The sequence below is a fragment of the Suncus etruscus genome, chromosome 5 (genome assembly GCF_024139225.1).
Source record: "Suncus etruscus isolate mSunEtr1 chromosome 5, mSunEtr1.pri.cur, whole genome shotgun sequence".
Lineage (NCBI taxonomy): Eukaryota > Metazoa > Chordata > Mammalia > Eulipotyphla > Soricidae > Suncus > Suncus etruscus.
The window spans coordinates 111,178,881-111,185,403 of NC_064852.1; the positions used below are offsets into that span (position 1 = coordinate 111,178,881).

Consider the following 6,523-nt stretch of genomic DNA (forward strand, 5'->3'; position numbering starts at 1 on the left):
AAGAAAAAAAAAGAGAGGTAAAACATTTCATTGCAAAAATTGGGTTCCTGACTACTTTTTCTAGAAGAAAAAAGAAGTCTTTGGGATCATGAGCATTTCTGGCCACAATTAAGCACGCAGATCTTTGCCAAAGTGAAATTTTATAAAGTCAAATGGGGTTTCCATAGATTTATGGAAACTTTTCATGTAATTTTTCAGAAGTGATCACCTGACCAAAATGGGGTGAGTTGAAAGGAGAGCATAGGCATTCATGTTCTGGGTTGGATTTTGGTCCACATGGTGCTCTCTTGACTCAAATGTAAGAGGCCTCATTCATGTGTATATCCCTGCCTCTTCCAAAGACTCCCTTTCCTCACTGAGGGCCTTTGGGAATTCTTGAGCTAGTTCCACAGAAATGTGTCCCAGGAAACAAACATGACTCATCCACGCAAGATCCCATGAGCAACTAACAGAGGCATCTGGAGGTTTCTCTTGCTTTGAAAACCCTTAAATCTCCTCTGTTAGTTCCTAGTAGACCCAAGACACAGGGAAATGAAAGGGGCGACTAACCCTCTTGTGTGCATCCATCCAATATTGTACTGTATTCTTCAGCTGTTTTGCTTTTATAAGTCCTCGGGAAAACAGGTATCAGAGAGAGAAATCCAGGCCATCTTTGTCACGGAAGTCCCAAACAAGACCCTCTTTTCAGACAGAGCTCTCTTTCTGCAGTCAGCAGGGAAGGTTGATGCATTCTTTGTTGGGGACTGTTTCTAATATATATATATATATATATATATATATATATATATATATATATATATATATATATATATATATATATATATATATATATATATAGGCAACTGTGAGCTTTGGAATCATAAATCGCTTTGACTCCAGCTTCTGACTACTGCCATATATGGACCCCATGTCCGATAATGAGGGTGGTCTGAGTGCATGGTGCATCTGTACCTAACGTACCTTAACAGAAGGAAAAACAGGCTACTGACGTTGAAGGGGAGTAGCCACCAGTGCCTAATATCTTTGGGGGGGTGTATGCTTCTAATGCCAGTATACTGACACCACACCAGGAGTTCCCACAGAGAGGGTGGGAGATGGGGAAAACTGCAATCCTGGGGCCTTTGGGACTTGGAGTCAGAACTGTCTCTGCACATCGAGGTCCGGAAAGTCCTTGGGGGGGGGGGCTCATTGGCTGGTTCTCAACCACCCCTGCTCCCACCTCCTATCCCCACCTGCATGCATTTCCTATTGATAGAGACTTCCTTTCATTTCCTTCCTTTCACTTTCGCTTCATTCCAGGGAGGGAAAAATACACCTGTTATGGTCAAGATCTCCTTGCTAGCACAGAGGCAAAAATAAATGTTTCATGTTTTTGAAGTCTCCCTTTTCTTTCCCCAAATCCCTGCCCTTCCCTCAAACCTTCTTATCTTGCCACTCACCTTCTAATCAAGGCCCACCACACAATTTCCCAGCCATGACCACTTTTCTTTCGAGTCTCCATTCTCCTACCAGTTGGCTTGAAGAGATTTATTTTTGCACTATACATTTTCTTTTTTTGCCACAGATGTGTCTAACAAGTGTGTTTGGAGAGCCCGACACCGTGCCCTGGCCCGTCCCCTCCCCACCGCCCCCGTCACATTCTCTCAGGCCTTCTCTGGTATTTATAATATATCACAGAAGTACCCAGTCTTATAGCCCTCGGTTATGCCTTTTTTTGACATTTTATTTTTTTTAAGCTTTTTATATATATATATATAAATATATTACTTTGTCAAGTTTTTTTGCTGTACAAAAGTCTTAAGATTTCAAACTATTATTTGTATTATATGATGGTGGTATGTTCATGTTACAAAATTATTAATGAAGAAAAAATTTATTTTTGTTACTGGTCTGTTTCATAATTCTTTTTTAAATTGGTATATTGTAAGATATCTATGCAAAAAATGTTATGTGATGCATTTTTATTTAAGAATGTAATATGTGTAATAAACAGTAGAATGTGTTTGGCCTTGGAATGCTTTACTGGGTTTCTCTTCAGCTTATTTACCTGGGAAGGAAAAAAATTTCTCCAAGACGTTCAGAGGATTTGGATATACAGCATGAGCGTTTTCTTCTGCAGAGAAAGGGAATTGTATTGGGTTATTTTTCTTTGTTTGGAAAGTTGTGTGCATATGTGTGTGTGTGTGTGTGTGTGTGTGTTATGGTCTCAATGAGGTTGCTCAGTGCTCAAAGAAGGATCACTGAAGTCAGTTTTTATTTCTTTGAGGGGCAGAACGGAGTAAATGGTGGAAGGTTATGAAAAACAATATTTTAGAATGAGGTGGATGGTGGGATATTGTTTGGGGGTTAGGAGAATATTGGAAACAGTTTATTTGCTGCAGGAAAGGGAAAGTTCGTTCTGGGATATTGAGCCTTTGGAGTGTGCTGCAAAGGCTCCTAGTAGTTGTTTGTGGTGAAAGAATGAAGGGCAGAGTTTAGAGTTAAGAATTTAATGAGGGCTGGAGGAGGACTCAGTTTAAAGGGAGTGGTTGGTAACAGTATTCAAGCAAAAGAAGGGAAACTTGGGCAATTGCCCAGAGAACAAGAAGGTAGAAGCAGAGAGAAGCCACCCCAAGAAACAGGAACCAGGAGCAGAAAGGCCTAGAGACTATCTCTGAAGAGAAGAGAACACCAATTACAGTATTTGCTATACAATTCTTCCAGGAAAGCATAACCGAGGTGAGAGAAAGGTAGAGAAGACAGGTTATGTGGGTTTCTATTCCCAGTATTTCTTGCACATTTAACTCTCCAAGAAAAGTGGAAGCTTGAAGCAGAAACAACACGGATCTGCACAAACATAGCAGTATAGACATGGCAGTGAAGCTCTGAGCAGGAAAGTAGAGAGGAGGGATCAGTGCTGGGTTTGGAAGAACATCTGAGTAGATGAGTGGAAGTGTTGCCCACATGACACTTACTTCTCAAGATCTTCAGAGATCAGGACAATATTCCTGAAAGTCATACACATCTACTACTACCTCTCTGGAAAAGGCAAATAATCTGGGTATCAGCATCTCAAAGGTGGGTGAGGAACAGCTCTGTGAAAGGACATTGGTCCCAAGTCTGTGAACATAGTCTCAGGCCTGGTCATTCAGTACTTCTTTGACTTGAGAACAATTGAATTCATTACCAAGACCATTTGCCTATATATTTCTTTGCATGAGGAAAGGTATGTGTGTGAGTGTGTGTGTGCACCTGGTGGTTGTCAGTCATTCCTGCCTCTACACTTAGGAATTACTCCTGACCATATGGAATGCTGCTGGTTATCAAACCCAGGTTGCTGCATGCAAAGCAAGTGCCCTACCTGCTGTGCTTTTGTTCTGACCCTGGAAGGGTAAGATATTTTTGGAGTATTTCCAAAAACAAAATTATTATTTGTAACTAGATGTCTTATTTGCAAAAGGATATCAAATCAGATATTTTAGGAGGATTATCTGAACCATATGATAACATTAAAGATCGGTGGTAAGTTCTATATATTGGCATAAGGAATTATTTACATAAGAGGATTATGGACAATGGAGGTTTTATAGTTGACATAGATTTTTTTTAAAGTAGGATATTGCCCTCTTCAAAACATCTCTTGAGTATTTTGTTACTATCACATAATAGAAATTCAGAGATGATTTGAGACAGGTTTCTTCTATGCACATGGAATAACTACATATTTTATACTTTATGATATATAATTTTACTTTTTATGCTGGGTTCTCCCTATTGGAAAGTTTGGGGTTTTTTTTTTTTAGGGGGTCACACATGGCAGTGCTCAGGGGTTACTCCTGGCTCTATGCTCAGAAACTACTCCTGGCGGGCATGGGGGACCATATGGGATGCTGGTATTCGAACCACCGTCCTTCTGCATGCAGAAGGAATGAGCAGTTATATAAGTAATATGATAGGCAGTATATTGTGTATTTTGGACCATACCCGGCAGCACTCAGGTTACTCCTGGCTCTGTGCTCAGAAATTGCTCCTGGTAGGCTTGGAGGACCATAAGGGAGGCTGGGGATGGGTCAGCATTGTGCAAGGCAAATGCCCTACCCCCATGGTATCTCTCTCACCCCAAGTTTGGGGTTTAATGTGTCACTTTCCAGGTAGAGTCTTCTCCTGTCAACCAGTAGTTTATAGGCACAAGCTTGGTAACCTAGTAAGTGCAAAGTATCTGGAATTTAAACTCAATAGGTTACCAACTCCAAGTCTGATTATCCTAGGGAAAGAAAGTTTATGAACTCCATGACAGCTATCAGCTGTAGTTTCATATCCAGTTGGGAATTCTGGGCTAATGGAAAGGAACCTCATAAAGAAAAGATCTCAGTGGAAATGATAAATAATTGAGTAGATCTAGCTCATCTTCCATTTAGGATTATGAGTTTGGAAGAGGAAATTTTAACTGAAACAAGATTTTGAGGTCACTGATAAGAAATAATTTCCTGGATTATCCATGATAAACCACCTCATGATTCCTTCTCTAACACCAAATATGTCTGTCTGAGCTGTTAATCATTATTATCGACCGTTTTGAACTTATTGCTTTAAAAAATTGGAGTGGGAGTGGTAGCACTATGGTAGGGCGTTTGCCTTGCACGTGGCTGACCCATCCCCAGCATCCCATATGGTCCTCCAAGCCTGCCAGGAGCGATTTCTGAGCACAGAGCCAAAAGCAGCCCCTGAGCGCTGCTGGGTATGGCTCAAAACACACAAAACATATATATATATATATATATATATATATATATATATATATATATATATATATATATATATATATATACACACATATATATACTGCCTATGATGCTAGTTATATAATTGCTCATCCCAATCACATACTAATACACTCTTTAAAAAATTAAAGTGAACTACAAAATGTTACAGAAGAATGTAAGAACAGGATTTTTTTTTTTTTTTTTATAGAATTCTTCACTTAACTCCCTTTTGGAGCTATCTGGCAAGACAGCAGAGCAATGAATCGGTATTATTCACCACCATGACCCTGTGTCCTCACAAATAGAGAAATTGGGTTCAAGAGGGCACATAGCTCAGAATGTCTTAGTAAGTAGCTGCTCTGGAGCATAGTTCCCCTAACTCAATGCAGTGAGCTTTCTCTTTACCTCTCTTCCGTAGTCAACAGCTAACTGGATGCTTGTGACATCACCTTTGACGAAGCTGACTACTTTCTCTATGTCTTTCTCAATTATGAGAATGACGATTTCTCAGTCAGCCTAGTAAATAAATCTGATGTTGGAATTAGAAGAATCTTGGCAATCTTCATTCCAGCCTCTGCACTCAAGTCAACTGAGACTTAGGTTACGTATTGCCCAAGGTCAACAGCACATTCCTCCTGGAACAGGAGTCAATTCTGAATTGTTTATTGGTATTAACAGTTGACTGAACTGACTGAGTAACACTTGACTAAGAGTTGTGTTTTTCAAACTTCATCACACCATTACCACTTACAAAATTCTTGTGATAGCCTTGCACGATTGCTTTCTTAATATTTTCTTCCACTTATTTTTCTAAACCTTAAATACCTGTCCTATATTTGCTCTCTACCAAAGTGTTCCTGCTTTGACTATTTCCCCTTTAAATACCAATAAACAAGTTATGTAACTTGAAAACGCTCACCTTTTGACTCCCTAAAACCATCAACAATAGCCCTTCGTTCTGAAGACTCAAAAAATCCATGCTGCGCCCTTTTTTCTTTATTATTGCATCCATATGAGTCTCCTCAGAGAACATTTCAAATTGAATCTAAAACTAAGTGCATGTGAAAATTTAATAAAGACTGATTTGATGACTGGGAAGTTACTTAAGGACCGGAGGTCTCTTAGGAGGAAAATAATGTGGCTAAGAGTGAAATGGGGACATATACTCGATCTTGCTTTCCCATCCTTGGAATAGCAGCTTACTCAGAGACAGGCACTCACAGTTGTTGAAGGCTGGCAGGTCCCACTGCTATTCTGGAACTGAAGGCCTGAATATTGAGGTTTGACCCATCCTTTCCCGAGACTTCCAATCAATACTCAGGCATAAAAACTAGTCTGTGCTGTGAGGCCTGGTTTCAAACTAATGTGCATCTAGACATGATGCTCCAACTACCCTTCCTTGTTGTTTCATTTTATTATGACGCTCAGGCCCCCAATGATTTTTTTTTTTTTTTAAATATGGAACACTTCACGAATTTGTGTGTCATCCTTGCACAGGGGCCATGCTAATCTTCTCTGTATCATTCCAATTTTAGTATATGTGCTGCCGAAGCGAGCACCCAATGATTTTTTTCTAACCAGTTTCTAGGCTCTTGATATAGCTACCAAAAATGTATTTTATGCCTCAAAGCTTCCTTAATTTTAAATATCAGTTGGAAATAGTTATTTTTTGTGCTTTATTCAATGCATAATGTGAATAAAGATTACTCCATGCTTTCAAAAGAAAAAGGGAGTTTTGGTTATGAATATTTGTTTTTAGACTATATCTAGTTATACTTAAA

General features: G+C 39.4%; 1 non-coding gene across 1 annotated transcript; it reads right to left on the reverse strand.

Annotated features, from left to right (window-relative positions):
• Positions 1-6,194: 6,194 nt before the first annotated feature.
• Positions 6,195-6,301, reverse strand: LOC126010508 (U6 spliceosomal RNA). The gene has a single exon (XR_007496533.1). It is a non-coding gene; the product is annotated as a U6 spliceosomal RNA (small nuclear RNA).
• Between the last annotated feature and the right edge of the window lie 222 nt (positions 6,302-6,523).